The 16,221-nt window shown below is 44.3% G+C and overlaps 1 protein-coding gene across 2 annotated transcripts in view; it reads right to left on the reverse strand.

Moving 5' to 3' along the window:
* The window catches only part of LOC128874037 (neuroligin-4, X-linked-like), a 126,233-nt gene that overhangs the window by 38,076 nt on the left and 71,936 nt on the right, over positions 1-16,221 (reverse strand). For both annotated transcript variants that reach the window (XM_054118281.1, XM_054118280.1), the window contains exon 3: positions 5,422-5,602. The gene's annotated coding sequence lies outside the window, so the exon portion shown is untranslated. The remainder of the gene's footprint in view (positions 1-5,421; positions 5,603-16,221) is intronic.

Consider the following 16,221-nt stretch of genomic DNA (forward strand, 5'->3'; position numbering starts at 1 on the left):
TAATACTAGAGAAATCTCGGACTAACGAAGGAACATTTCGTCGCTTTTCTATTTTAACGATAACTACATTTCTAGCTTGCCTTATTCTTATTTCTGGTACGAAGTTTCTTCGGTAAAACTTACGAAACCGTCAAGTTTTTGGTGTGGCCAGTCATCAATTTGCCCGTTTTTTTCGACCAGTGGAAACACGAAACGGAGGTAAAGGATTTTAACTCCGATGCCGGATAGAAGGAAGTAAATCTCATTAAAATCCCAGTACGAGTTTCTTTTCTCTCTCTTGGGCGACGAAGAAAGGATGAGGAAGTCGAAGGTATCGTTAATTAACTCCGTTCGTCACGGAACGAGAAAAAGTTCGTACTTTTGCAATCTCGAGCGCAGTTATAGAGATTCGTTTACAATGTTCCTTGGACGATTTCGTAGTCGAGAATCAGATCGCCGTTTTAACGTCGAATTCGACCCGCGAACGTCCGAGATTTATGGAAATTTTTAAATTACCTTCAATTACAGTAAAATGTTTCATTATCGACACGCTATTCCTTTTAATTAAAAAGATGGATCCCTAGGTACGATTCGCGACCGCCAAGTTTCATATTTTTCATTTACATTTTGATCCAAGTTCGCACGATGGGATGAATAAATTTTATCAATAAATTATGTTAGCGTGTTTATTCGTAAAATGTCTTCGTTTCTATTTCTTTTCGAATGACGGCAAACGATGCTCCCGGACATTTATCGGCATTTTCTGTGCCAATAAATCTACAATTGAGCATGATGAAAAAGGAAACGGAGGGAGCGAAGAATTCTCGGTAAAATTAATTGCGTTCGGTGTTTATTAGTTCGTCGCTCCTTGAGATGAATAGAATCCTCGATAACGAGATTCCCGGAATAACCTGGATTTAATGTCGCGATACATTTATTAAACGAGATGTTTGACTTATTGGTATAATAATTTGCATCAAGCTTCGACTCCCTCCTAGATTATGCGTCGCAAATGAGCGACGTTTATAGCGGCAGCGTCCAGCGTTTCGATACCGCGAGCAGTTCCGGGCTATTCCTTGTTATAATCGGATTAAACTGAACTGGCTATCGAGGGTCACTTCGCTACGTGTCCGGCCATTGGAAATGATTCCAACCTCGAGAATCTTATCTAAAAGGACACGTTTCACATTTCGAAGCCACGGACGGCAATAATTGTAAGAATCTCAAGCGGTATCTTCAAAAATCCAATGCAGGAATACGCTCCAGCCAAAATCAATGCTCGCGCGTGCATTTCCTCAGCGCTCTAACCCTCTACTCCCTAGAACGAGAACCTATTTGCCTACGCGAAAGTGTCTCGAGCAAGACCGGGATCGGGCGGAATCTCATTTAGTTTCGATTTTCACTTCCGACTCGGAAGAGAGGAAGGGAGAGAAATCATCGATTATACGAGGCGACGTGCCGATCGCAGTTAAAGCGACACCGTGTTTCTAATGTAAACATAGCTCGACGTCTCGAAATTACTTACATCCCCCCTCTATCCCGAGGCCTTCTCCTTTGTCGATGTTGGTAAACATTGGCTTGTTTGACCGAAGGAAAAGTTGTCGAGCGACACCAGGCTCGTCAACGGCCGCGACACGGGCTAAAGAATACGGGCGCGGAGGGTGGTGAATGCCGACGAGTTCCTCGAGTTTCTTTTATTTCCAACCCCCTTCTTTGCCCGGCTTTATTCCACCTCTCCTCTCGCCGCCATTCTCTCTTTTTTTTTGTTCGTTGCAACGAGGAGTATTGTCCACTCGCGAACTTTTCGAGCTCTCGTGCTTTCGGTCCAGAGGAGCCCGACAAAAAGGAGGACAGAGGAGGGGGGAGATTGATTGTGAGTCCGCCAGGCACGGTTCTCTCGCTTTCGCTGCCTTCTGACCCTTTCTTCGCCTCTCCTCGTCGCTTCCCGTGGCTCGATGAATTTCTAATAACGTTTAACAGCTCGGCGACAGACTTTTCGCGCGATAGCTGTCGACAAGCTATACCTATCGATTAGGCTAACTATCGACTAAAAAGTAGCTCGATCGTTTACTACATTAATTAATTTATTAATTGGCACATCAAGGAATTCGGTAGGAGTGATGAAGGAAGTCCGCGAAAACTTAGACGAATGTAAGCAAGGGTTTTGCAGACTTGAATTTTAAAAGAATGTTTCATGAATTGTTAAGGATGTTTACTAGTTTGAAGTTCCGTCGACCTCGTTTAACCCACATCGGGGAGTTTGTCGAAAGTTGGCGCTGACCAGGTAGGTTAGGTCAACGTTCACGTACGTGTCGTTAAGAATTCAGAAAAGGGAGTTGTTCTTGGTATTTAACGCAAATGAAACGACGGAACTAACGGATATCGTTTACGTGTTTTGTACGAGGTGCGAAAGCTTCGATCTGCCTCGCACACTATTTCCTCCACCTGACAGTTATTTTTCACCTAGACGAATGTCTGCAACCTCTGAATCCCCATTCTCCTCGAAGATAGCATGCGTGAGTAATTCAACCAGATATATTTCGATCTCCTACCCTCTTTGCCAAGGTAAAAGGTTCATATTTTCAGCTTCGCTATCACGTTTCTCCTATTTGCATGTCTCTTTTTCCTTTCTACATGTTTGCGCGTTCAATATGCATGCATCTCGAAACGCGTATCTTATCCAGGCTTTACTTCTCCTCTATTATTAAATATTAATAGTGCTTATGGTACCACGGATGACGTGAATCCTCGCAGGAGAAATAGGAAACGTAAGAAGATTCTCCGTAGCAGCCTTGCATTGTCTCTGCACGTTTCTGCTGTTTTCCACGGCACGTCGCGAGATACGGAAACGTTAGAAAACCGTTATTATTAAAAAAAAAAAGTTTACTTTTACGTCCATTACTGAATTTATCCAAACAAATATACCAGTGAAATCGAGAGAGTGGATTTTGGAAGTGAATATTACAGAATATATGGCTAACGTACGCAGAATATATCTATGTGCTTATGCAAAATGAAATGTTAATATAATTGCATCAATTTATGAACGATATTCTGCATATGTTGCGCATACGTTTCCCATATTCGCGTGCGTTTTAAATGCATAAGCTACCTCAAGACCGATGAATAATGTATGCTTTATACAAAATTGTGGTTTCCGTGTTTTTCGGAGGAATTTTTATGAAGGAACGTAAAATAAAGGTCGAAAAAAAGTACGTTTGTCGAATGTTCTGCAGTGTAACGAGAGAGTTCATTGTTCGTCGTTGAACTCGTTTCTCGCGTCTTTGAGAGAGGTGAAAGGATACGAATAGAGGACGCGAACGATCCTTCGCCCACTCGAATGCGCAGTCGATGAATTTGCAGCGGCACTCTGAGAAATTTTAAGAGATCCACTCGACGATCCTAACCGTCGACGTTCGCGATCGCTATTTCCGCGGGAAGAAACGAGACGAACGAAGAGCCGCCCTTATCTTGATTCCCCGCAGAGCGGTTTGATTTCAGATTGGACCAAGGTATTCCCAATTTTCCAGCGTGGATCGATGTGCCCCGTTCCCGACAATTTAGCGTCCCCTTGTCGCATCAGCAAATTAGATTACCTCGAGGAGACTTCTGGTGCTTGGTTTTTTTTTTCTTTTGCCCGTTGCTTCATCCTGGACGATTTTCTTTATTTGCTTCGCGCTACGAGGATCACCGAAACGGACGTGGCGCTTCGGATCGGTGGAAAATTAACGCGCTGTTGGCTTCCTCCGGCAAGCCGAGAGAAAATCTTTCGACGCGATGATAAATTGAAGCCAGAGATTTCCTTAAAAATATGATACATCGAACGAGGAGTCGGAGTATGGAAACTGATAGAATTTCGGAAATTCTCTTACTCGTGCGTATACAGAACATTATTGAAATTTATCGCGCTTGGAGAGTTAAGTAAGCTGTTTAAAAATGTGAGTATATTTCAAACACGATCCTTCAAATGACCGCGACACGATTCGTTCCCGATAGACCCTCGATAGACCTTTCACGTTTTCGCGACGACTGATATTGGGGACCGAATGAAGTTATCATTCAGACCGGAATAAGGGGTCAATAGTCTGTGACTGGTAATATTACAGACGTAATTTCCTCTGTACGTTTCCCCCGGCAAATTCGCAAAGAGATTCCCCGCGCCTGGGACGGAAGGGGATTTTCAAGAAGATGAGGAGATAACGTAAATTTACTGTCCGGTTGTTTTCGATTCTCTCGGCTATCCTTGCGGGATTTAACTTCGTTTCAATAAACGCAACGAGTTTCGTTGCAGGCTCGCGGTTTATCAAGGAGGACGAATAATCCTTCGTTTACCGGAGAACTCTACCTCCGTCCACCTTCCATTGCTTTTATGCCTTTGAGTGAAAAGTGGAGAAACAGTCGGGACTTTATGAAGTAACGTGGAGCTTTTCCTCGAAACTTTCCTTATCGCATCCCCGTGCGGAATTGTGAACCTCGCATTCGTTATCGGTAATCCCTGGTGCTTTCTTACGTTGCTATCAGAAAAGTCCGAATGGCAATGAAATAGATAGGGGCATTAAATATGAAAAGTTGAAAAGAACTTTCAATTTATGTAGATCTAGTGGAATGGAACAAAGGAGAGCGCGCCGAGCGTCGTTAGGCTTGCTATCGAAGCGATTCCGAATTTCGGATCTATACCGGACCACAATTTGGAATTTTCTGCTGAAAGTATATGTGTAATCGCGAACTAAGTTTAAGCCTTGACATCTGCTGCGTCTGAATTTCTGTGGCGCAAGAGCAGATAGTTTTAGACACGACCGTAGCGATGGTAGATAATGTTAGAAGGCATCAGTAGAAGTGTACGGAGATAAGTCAGTCGTGCGGGTGTAAACTGAAACAACTGTTAACTGCATCGGTTGTAAACTTCGCTCGTAGTAAAAGGCATATATACTAGAAACTTCGCGCTATAGATAATACCGCGGTCTGAATGTGTTTCCACATTGCCACTGACAACGGATAACCGTAAGACGATGCAAGTAGATCGCATAAGTCGAACACCATCGCTCATCGACTGTCCCCTGCCCCCAATGAATTCCTATTTCTTCTTTTCTAATTCGTGGTAATTCTAGTGACAAAATCCACGATTTTTAACCACGAAACGTACACGTTTTTTTCGCAATGGTATCCACTGGATGGCTGTCTTAAGAATTCGCGCGCGAAACGTAATTTTCTATGGTCGTTCGCCATCTCTGCCGGCGGCCAGACTCATTCGAAGGAAGAAAGGGTGATGATTCGCACGGTAGACTGGGGAACGGCGAAATTTACCACGGGACTCATTTCGGTCCACGGAATAAATGGACACTTGTCAGCGATGGATGTAAGCTTGTGGGAAAAGACGCGGTTCTCGAGGTTTATCGTCGAGACAAACAGAGCGATTAAAACTGAAATAAACGCTTCACTTACCGGCCTCGAGCGCGATTCATAAAGCTTTCTAAATGTTCATCCCGTGCCGTTAGACGTGCCAGACATGAGAAATAATCCGTGGGATTTCCCTTCGCTCTCTTTGGCGCTTTCGTCTTCGTTGGGAATTAAGTGTCCTTTCAGGATCTGCGCGACTCGAGTCTCAGCCCGAAGTTTTCCGCAGCTGCAACATAATAAAATGGACCTGTTATTCGAGCAAGTCGAGAAGTGATGTTTATAATTAGAGCAAGTTGCGGATTGACACGATTAAAAGTAGGAGTTTTGTAACATTTCATAAAGATGAAATTTACATTTTTGTCTGGAATCAGAGCGACGCGCGCAGATTTTTTCAGGAAGAACAATGAATAGCGCGATCTTTCGCAGCAGTGTCATCGGTTAAAGCAAAGACGCTTCAGATTTAATCCGGTCGCGATGTGTCGGATATCGCGAGGCGTCACCTCGAGAGCAAAGTTATACTTTTTCTCCCCTTGTGTACTTAATCAATATTGATGTTGGATCAAGCTACAATTCGTTCGATGCATTCTCCTCGCCTTATATCGGATATTGGAGGAAGTGTCAGGTTAAGCTTAGTTTATGACGGCGAGTAAAAGCAGAAAATGACACGGATGCTATTGAAAGGCAGAACACCGAAGACAGCGATCGTAATAAGTCGATAGGCATAATTTACATAGAAAAATACTCGTAAGACTTTTTCGGAGATTTACGTTAACCTTGACATTTTCTCTGCGTTTCTAGAATAATTAATCTATTAGTAATAAAATCGAGTAACAAAATCTAAGGATGCTAAAAAATTCCAACGTCCACGGGAACGTATCCGCAGAGCTAGAAATTTTTGGAAACAGTGTCGATAGCGTTTTTTACCGTGAAATCAGCGCGCCATTCGGGGAACCTTCGTTTCTGGTAAATAAAAGGTACGATTATTGCCACGCATTTATCGAGAAGCACCCCTGAGAGCCATTCGGCCAGCAGTTAAGTGTGTATCACCTATTATAGTCCTGCAACCTAAATTTCTATGTATATAGCTCGAGGTACACCAGCAATTCTATTACACGCACGCGGCCCAATTATTATCGCATCGATTCAGCATCAAATCGCGTTCGAATGCCTCTTTCGTCCTGCGCCGGGAATCGACGGCAATCGATATAATTATACGGCCCTCGTATCTTCCTTCCCAGACGAATTAATTATCAATCGACGTTTCAGCAGCTTCGACCGAGTATTAGTCGGAAAGGCGTTCTTCGCGAAAGCGTGCTTCAAAGCTCCGAATTAAAACATTTTCGCGTATTTCGGGATTTCTACTCGCCACTCTGCCAACTCTCGACAGTTTTAATAACGTAAGTCGAGTCGACAAATTTCCTGGTGTTACACCAAACGCAAAAATTACCACGAAAGTGTTCTGGACCACTTGACCGATCGCGAAAATCGATCACGAGCCTCGTCTTCATATCCCATCCCTCTCCCGCCCGATAAAAACTTTCTCAACGACTCTATCCCGCCCTGCATTCTACTTCACGTCTTCCCTCTCCCTTTGTTCTTCTACAATATCTTTTATACCACGACCTCGTTTCCTCGAAGAGCTCGTAGCGACGGTGAACAGGGAGAGCTCCGAGTGAACAGCTGAAACATTAAATTCTAAATGAAAAGGCAGTGCGAGCAGGACTTCGGACTTTCAGGTCGCGAAGACGGAGAGGGAAAAAAAAAGGGAAAGAAGGATCGTGGAAAAGACGAAAAAGAAGGGAAGGTGTAAAAGCGAACCTGTAAAACGTGGACGGAATCTCTCGGTTGATTCATGGCGATTCCGAGGAAAAAAAAAATATTCGCAAAATACTCGGCCGAATCTGCAGGTTTTTTCGATGTTCGACGCAAACAGAGTTCGCGAAGCAGCGCATAGTTCCGCATAGAAACATGCTAACCTTCTCGATGTTCGCTCGAGCACACGAGTAAAATATCCCTTCGGATAATTGTTGGATTTTGCCCTTTTTACATTACGAAATTATGATCACCGTACTAAAATGTAGAGATACCGAGTATTAAACAAGGTACCCAATACACATATTTAAAATGTAAAGTATACTTTTAAAATGTATAAATCTAGAATTCAAGATACGAGGTGTATTAACCTTTTGCCTTCCGCGAGTAAATCCGTAAAATTTTACTCTTTTTTATTGAAATTTTAAATACATCTGTGAGTATAATTATTAAAAATTAAATTGCGAATTTAATTCAGTACAGAAGCTTTTCCCACCACTGATTAATCCAGCAGTGAAAAGGTTAAAAATAGGTTGCGTTGGAAACGACGAGAAGTAAAGCGATACGGATGAGTCACGATAGACCGGCGTGGGCTAAAAGAGAGGCAAAGGACACTCGATGTTTCGTTTCGGTTCTCTTTTTTCCAATGGAGTCTGATTGAAACTTGATCGCTGTACAGGCTCGCTACGCATCGTCGATTATCGTTTTCTGTTCGAATGGTAACAAAATATACACATAATACGATGGATAAAGTTGGTAAATGACGAACCTCTCGTTTTTCACCCGGAGACCAACTTTCCCTCCACGAATTTCAAACTTTCCGGAACCACCTATATATTTGTTCTATATTGTGCTCCTGTATTATCGAGTTACACGCAATGCATACAGAAAATGTTACTTTTCTCGCCCGAGAACTTTTCTATTGATAACAGGTGAAACTAACAACTTGTCGACATAAGTTTCTGCATCCTCGTATTGCTTTTCTCGATTGCATGCCGTGGATGTGCTCGGCGTATGAACGAGCTTCTCTAAGACTCTTCCACGAAACAGAATCGTTCCACTCCGCGATGATATTACAGGTTATTTCCTTGGTGGCCATGGAAAACAATGGAAGTATATGAGAAACCGCTCGGATTAGAAAGTGTACCTTTGGCGTGCTAAAAATACGTAGCGACTTAATCGATCAGTGGACGAAGAATTTATTTTTAGAAAGTGAATCCTTCTTGTGATGCGCCAAGAAAAATTCCAGTCAGTTTGAAATCGGTCATGTCTTCTGGCTGTGCCGTCGTCGTCGGCGTCGGGGAGGAAACCAAAGGGGTTGGGTTACACGATCGAAGGAAAACCGATGATACAAGTGGACCGAGGTGCCGTCTAGGCACCTAAGACGATAAATCATGCGGTTACGGCATGCCCATGCGAATACGCGTATGCATGAGTTACGCTTGCGGTTATGCGTGTGAGTATGTGTTGCTACACAACCTGACCTGTGAAAACGTAGATACTGTCGCGTGCGATTGAGTGTATATACCGGGTGGTCTGTGACCGGTTGGTATATTGGATCGTAGTTGATGCTCTCGTTATTATCCTAAGACATATAGAGTATACGTCTGGTGGAGTGGGCGTTACCTCGACCATGGGTATTAGGAAGTCCCGCAAGATATCGACAGTTTGCGAAATATTATTTTGCCAAGTTGCAATTGTTTGTGGTGGCAAGTGTCTATGGCGTTTCCTGCTGCAATCAGGTTCCTCGAAAAAGAATTGCATTTAAAGGAAGCGATATTGTACTTTTCCAACGCCACGCTTCAGAAAACGTGCCTTGTGAAATTAAAACCCATTGAACCATGGAACGTTCTCCGCTGCTTCCCTCCTTTGCCTTCGATCAAAAGAGAAATATAACTCTCGTCCTAGTCCCGCGACTCGCTCTCTGTACCATAAAAGTTTATCGCACAGCACGCATTTGCTTGGCAATCGCGTACCAGATTTTTCTCGGATATTTCCAGCTTTCCGGGCGTGTAACTTCGAGCTTGTCCGTGCGAATAAAACGAAAGATGATAAAATATCGGGCAGCGTGAGTTCGAGTCGAGCGTAAACCTGTCTTTCCTTTCCTGCTCGTCTCTGCGTTCGCTAGGCGAGCTACGATCTAAAAAGGAGCGCCAGCAAATTGTCTGCAACTTGTAACACCGCTTTAACTCCTCGCCCATGCGACTGGCTGCTTCCATTGATCCTGCACCAATTAAAACACCGATACTGCGACCGTGTATCGCGCTGTGTGCATCGTTAACCCATAATCGAAAACATTAATCGCGAGAAATTTTTCCATAAGATCCCTTTGAAACTTTTTAAATTTTGCCATACTTGGTTGCTTTATCTTGTGCTTCGCGTTAAAGTTGTCTACTTCGTTATTGCATTCGATGTCAAATTAATTACGTCCTGGGTAATATTCTGTAACGATAACCACGTTACGCCATCAGCGCTGCGGCCACTTCGATGACAAGGATTGATATTCATAGTATATAATGCAAGCTTTGTAACGTTATATTTCGAAAATTATCGAGCTATTACATTTAATATTTCACACATAGCAGCAGAAGCCCGTGCAATGGGATGATTAAACTGAAAGCGGGGGCCAAGTTCAGTGCTCCCTCGTAACTCACGTAAGACGAATAGGTTCTCCATTGGCCAGACGTATAAGAGTAAAACAACAGGTCGGAATAGAAGAATAAGCTTCGTTCCTAGACGAGAGGTATGAGAACATTCTTCGCCGGACAGGTGGAACGAGTATCATCTTTGAACGAACAAGTGAAGTAGCTGCTGTCTTTGGTGAGACAAGTGGAATCAAAACCGTCCGATTTGAGGCGCACGGAGAAAGAAAGGAGCCTGGCTGGACGAGTAGAAAACAAATATTATAGAATCAACGCAGCCGGACAGCGTACAAAGATAAATCTATATGGACGATGGTAAAAAACTGCGAGTAAGAGGATCACGAATGAGATTCTGCTCTGTTTCGCGAAACGTTCTTTCCAACTGTCGCGAAACCTCCTGGAATTCCTTTCGCAACACTGCGTAATAACGATCAACTCGACGCTCCCGCGGAATACTAAACCTTGCTGCAACTTTTCAAGCACCCGGTGCATGAATGGGGCCAGTTCGATAGCGGGCTGCATTGTTTTCGAATTCCCATTATAAGGGCGTTCCGATTCCGGCGAGTGGCCGGCACCTTTGTCGTCGACGCCAGAGCGAACTTTCGAGCCGAGCTTTTCCGTCGAGACACCGCGCCGCGAGAACGGCGTAAGAGTAAAGGGTGGTCGTGCCTCTGGGAGGGGTAGTTTGTTATGCTACCCAACGATGCACATCGAAGGGATTATAATTGCGCGCACGGCGAGACTGCGATCGTAATTCCCACGTCGACGTCGCTGCGAATTATCGAATTACATGGAAAGCTTTTCTTTCACTTTACGCGCGGAAAGCGCAACGACAGGCAACAAAACCTCGTTCTTCACCGGGGAAGAAAAATGGGAAAGTGGAAATCGATGTCGAGCTCTTCGAGGCTTTCACAGGCAGGCAAACCTCGGGGAGACTTTCCCGAGTAAGTTGTATATTTAACGATGTAACAAACTTGGTAATAACGATCGTTGCGAATCGAATCTCTGTGTATCTTCGGTCCGATTGCTCGTTACATATTTCAAGCTCGAACGCTACGGATAGAAATTGATTTGTAGAACGACGAACGTTGAAAGTTTAATCGTTTCTGGAGATGAGAATCGAGAATTTCTTCTCGTTTCATTTCTGTATCATGATCGATGTCTTCGTACAATTATTACTCGTCGTTCCAGCTTAATTTTTTCTTCGAAACAAGAAGAAAGAGTTACAGTCTCGAAACGTGGCCACGAAGGAAGGATAGGAACATGGTCACGCGAACGGAGCACGGCAACGAAACGCTGCGTTACGATGAGTCGTAAAGGGACGCCTGTAGAGAAGTTACGAGTGCCTCGCAGGGCACTCCGTAGGCCTCGAAGGAAATTAGAGCAGACTAAAGGAACGTCGTCAAAATTGCTTCCACGACTAGTAGATACCCAAGTATCGCACCGTACGCTTCCGATCCCCTTAGCCTGCGCCGTGAAATAAACGCACTCTCCTCAATTTGCAGTAACGCCGACGCATAAATGTGTCTATCGTGGTCATTTCGAAGTTACGACTGCGGTTCTCGGGCCATACAATTTATCTAAGCAGCACACTCGATCCTCGCGACAGTCGTTAGTACTCGTATCGCGCCACGGTTAAATAACAACACCGCTTCTTTATTCTTTCTTGTAGGAAACGCTACGATTTCGAGACGTTATTATGTAGCGTTCAATTCTGTTCGATGTATGGTCCTATTCGACAACAGTAACGGACCGCGAACATCATCGAATTACCTAAAACGGTATATATCCAGTATCAGGATATTCTCGTTCAACGTCAAACGGTGGGGAATTAACAGTCTAGCCATGAAACATCAGCCAATAAGGATATGCGTCCAATCGCGACTATATTCATCCCTTGCGGCGAGCCGCTGTACAACGCGTACGAACGTTAATCTTCCTGTCACCGAAAATCGTAACCGATGATCAGATAGCGCCTGTGAACACAGAGGCCAAGCTCATTGACAGGATCATTCGAACAGCTCGAAGACTCGTTGGCAACGAACGTACGGCGAACAGTATTGCCAAGGAACGGTGTGCTTGTTTGACCGACGTGCAAGAAATTGTACGAAGAATTGCTAAAACGTTTCAATTTGGTCGTGTAGCGTAAGTTATGCACGGAACACTCGTGTATCATAAATATCGTGGCCATTAGCGCTCATAGCTTCTTATTCCCCGACGTAATCAGCCAGAGGCGCGATGATTGTAACACCTAACCTACTCTTTGCGATACAATTCATCGAGGAGGAGTACTCGACATCCGGTTCAACTCTAGACTCGAGCATTATTAAATGCGTTTTCTCTTGGGCTTTTTCTTTGCGCTCGAGTTCCATGTTCATCGCACGAGGCGCTTAGGAGTTGCTGGAGCTGATAATGATTAGATCTTCCCAAGTCCAGGGACGAATGGATGCCTTCTACCGGAAGGTCTCCGATCTTCTGGGTCGTAGGGACGTAATTTTTTGTATTTTCCTTAGCGGTATAATAAACAACGCCAGGGGATTACGAGTAGCCTGTTGGTCAGCTGTCGTCGGTATTATCGTTCTGGTGGTGAAAGATTTATGAGGCGTCCGCGTCATAAATCCGTTAGATCGGTGGAAGTCCGAACACCGACGAAGCCTTCGGGATCCATGGATGACCATAATGCATGCGATTGTCGGCGCAGAGAGACGTCAGTGTCCGACGATGCAGTCGCGTGTACCCGAATGTTACCGGGCTGACCGTGCCAAGCCCGGAAGGAACTATCGATCGATTCCTGCCCACTTACTTCCGGTGTCCCGGACGATGCTTCCGAACGTGCGGATGTACCGTGTGAAATGCGGCCTCCGTCGAGGCCGGACACTTGGATTTCACGGAACCGGAATCGTGCTGTCGCTTAGGCAAATGCTCGAGCTCTCCGCGGAGAAATGATCTCTGTTTCCTTCGTTTCAGTCTTCCTCTCCTTTTTCCACCTCGACTATTCCACGAGGAGCTATTTCGCTCAGCTTTTGTATTAATATGTTGGGAAAAGGATTCTCGTACATCCTGCCACGAGATCCTAGTCGATAAATGTGGACGTCTTATTATATAATTTGAAGAGCGTAATTCTCTGATGTTCATTCGTGGGAGTAGTCGAGTGGCTCGATCGTCAGGAGAATTAGAATTGAGAAAAATTGGGCGAGAAAGAGAAGACGTATGGCGCTTTCACCGCGAAATGTGTCATAATTTGAAAAATATATCAACCTTCCGATGCTTTTAACGAGCACTTTTGCGGGGACAGTTGCGATTCCTTGTTTCCACGGACGAAGAATCGAGGGTGTCAGACGGAAAGAATGGGACGTCGGTGCTTCTTATAGATGGCCGATTATTACGTCACGAACTTTATTTCTGAGGAAATTGTCTGGTAGCGTGAAAATATTCGTAGCATAATTCACAAGCTTTTCGTTAGATGATGAAATCCGAGAAAGTAATTTCAGTCAATTACAATTTCTTTCGCGTCAATTTTTTACTCCTAATTGCGGTTATATCGATAAAAATTCTCTTCGAGCGACATAAAAATCGCGTACTTTTCTGTCTTTTATTTGGTGTACCTGTACAAACTGTTAAATGTTCCCATAAGAAGAAACCTCGAGCACAAATCCTGTAAAATTTCCGCGAAGAGCTCCGCAGGGATTGATTTTATCGAGTTCCCGATCGAGTACATTACGCAACAGAGGGTTGAAAGTTCCGGGGATAAGAGAAACTTGCGCCGACGTTAGATACACGCTATAAGAAGGGAAAAAGACAACGAGCCCTCAACGTTTCGTTGCGGAACGCTTTAAAACGTTCAACGAGGAACACGAAGATCGCTTTGCATTTTAAGGAAACCGGGGAAACGGCGTTCACTTCCGCGTCGTTTCGCGCAAGGTTAACCGGAAGAAGAAACAATACCGCGAAGGATATTCAACCGGCGAAAGTTATTCGCACTTCCGACAGCTCGTGGCACCACCGTTGGGATATCTTTCGCGGGAGTTCGAGGTGAATGCAAATATGGAAAAACTTGAGTCGATTCGCTTCTCCCTCTGGCCGACATGCACTCCGCCGCCATCGTTTCGCGATACCAATCTCTCGTAACTGCTAGTAGTTGTTTGGCTGCACAATCCTATTTGCCAAGCAATCTGCCACCGCCGGCAGTTCGTGTAATCCCGAGGGAGCGGCGCTCAGTTGCTGTAATACGACCGGAAGCGACACCGAAAACCTTGCCGATTTTCAGGGTCGTGGCTCATTCTACACTACCGTCTATTCTTCTCAGTTTACGCGACTGTTCCCACTTTTCCAATCAAGCATCTCAGCATCCCGACTTTTCGATTAATCGACGTTTAATCTCCTTTCTCGTTCCGTTATTTATTCGACCAACAAACGATTTTTGGAGAATGTATGGGTTTACCGTATAAACGAATCGATCATTCGTTTACCAATACCAGGCGTGCTTCTTGCAGCCAGTAGACCAAGGAAGAGCCTGATATTTTATTTAATCGCGGAGGAATTTAATCAACGAGTCGAGCGTAACCACCGTCGTAACTGGCGCACAGACATCACCGCCACTCGAGGTACTATTGTTACGAAAACTAACGAGTTTTTCCATCTCGAGGTTTTTGTCCGTGACAACCTAAACCCTCGAAAATATGCGCATCAATTAGCGAACAGACCAGACGAAACCAACGACGAAAGGCGAAACGAGAGATACGTACGAAAATCGATTACAGAGAGGTGGCGTTTAACCTTTCTTTTATGTATAGTTTCACCTAAAATACACGCGTCGAACAGAAGCCAGAGATAGACAGACATACCGAACATAGAATATTAAAATAGAAACGAAAACAACAATGAACAATAAAGACGTATTGCGAGCACTCTAACAGAATTTTGTATACGAGGCTCTGTTCTCCACGGCGAGGAGCATCGATTTAACGAATAAGACCATGGAGTATTTGGTGTTCCAAGGAATGAAATTTCTCGGCTACACGTACCGCCACTGATTAGCGGTCTACCGCGATTCCTGGCCGACGTTTTTGCCATCATTCCGATAAAATGGTTGTGTAAACGAGCGATAGTCTGGTGACGAGGGTGAAATCGCTTATCGATCGCTCCCAGTTAGCCAATGGCCGAGTTCAATTTAAATAACAGGCTATTTTTGAGAGTGAACGAGGCTCAAAGCGATTCAGACTCTCTGTATACACACACGCGCGTTAATTGTCGTAATTAGATCCGCGTCAATTGCGTCGGGGATGCAATTAAAATCTTGTACGCGTAATCTGCGTGCCGTGCATGCAACCATGCGTTATAACACGATTGGTAATTATTTGGGGAAGAGGAGAGGACAAGGAAAAACGTCCGTCGAATGCTTAGAGAAGAGCCAACGATGCTGTACGTAAAAAATTTGAATCGCGATAGAGAGTGGAGTTTCATAGCTCGGATCAAGCGATGCGAAACGAATTAATTATCGTTCAATTGCAAAAAGAGGACTAACAATCCATAAAAACTTATCGCGAAGAGCTTAAGAGTCGGTAACTTTGCAGCTTTGAGACTTTAGAACTTTGAAACCTTGAAGCTGGAAAACTTTAGTCTTCGCGTGTAGGTGGTGTCGAACTTTCAAGCTTATAAGCTTTGGTACGTAGGAATTGTGAAAGTTTCAAAGTTCGAAACATCGAAACGATCGAAATCATTTCGAACTTAAAAATTGCGGAATGCGAAGTCTACATTGTTCCTTTTGCGTGTCGCGTGTTCCTCTCGATCATGGGTCCGAAATACTCGTTCTTTCCTTCCCCTCTTCAGCTATAACGACAACCATAACGATGAAAAGAGAGATTCAGCCCAGAGGTGAATACGCAAGCAGACGGTCTCGTCGTGAAAATTGTGTTCGAAAACAGGGGGTGTATTTTCAGGTGTTATCGAACACTGCTCGTAGAATAGAAACGCGTAAAATTACGCGGTGGTATACTGCACGGTGCATGTGCCAAAGGCTTTTTTCAAGATGCAACGCCGACGGGGCTTGGTAAAGGTAACGAGAGGAATTTAATGGAATGGCGGAGCAAGAAATTTCTTCGAATAGAATGTCATTTGGAGTATGCACGCTCGAATGGATTCGGGCGTCACGAAACGCCCTGGACAAATTAATTGCAATTAGATTTCATCGATCGATCGGCGCGGCGCAAGTTGGCTGGAAAGAAGCCTCGAAAAACTTTATGCTCTGATTAACAATTACAATCGTGACCGTGGAAAACCGACAGATGCGATTAATCAAAGGCATTTCGAGGGTCGACGAGCTGTTTTATCCCTTCGGCATGATTTATGGAAACGAGAATTTCAATCGAGAGATCAAGATAGATAATATTTT

This window comes from Hylaeus volcanicus, chromosome 3 (assembly GCF_026283585.1).
Source record: "Hylaeus volcanicus isolate JK05 chromosome 3, UHH_iyHylVolc1.0_haploid, whole genome shotgun sequence".
In the NCBI taxonomy this organism is placed as follows: Eukaryota; Metazoa; Arthropoda; class Insecta; order Hymenoptera; family Colletidae; genus Hylaeus; species Hylaeus volcanicus.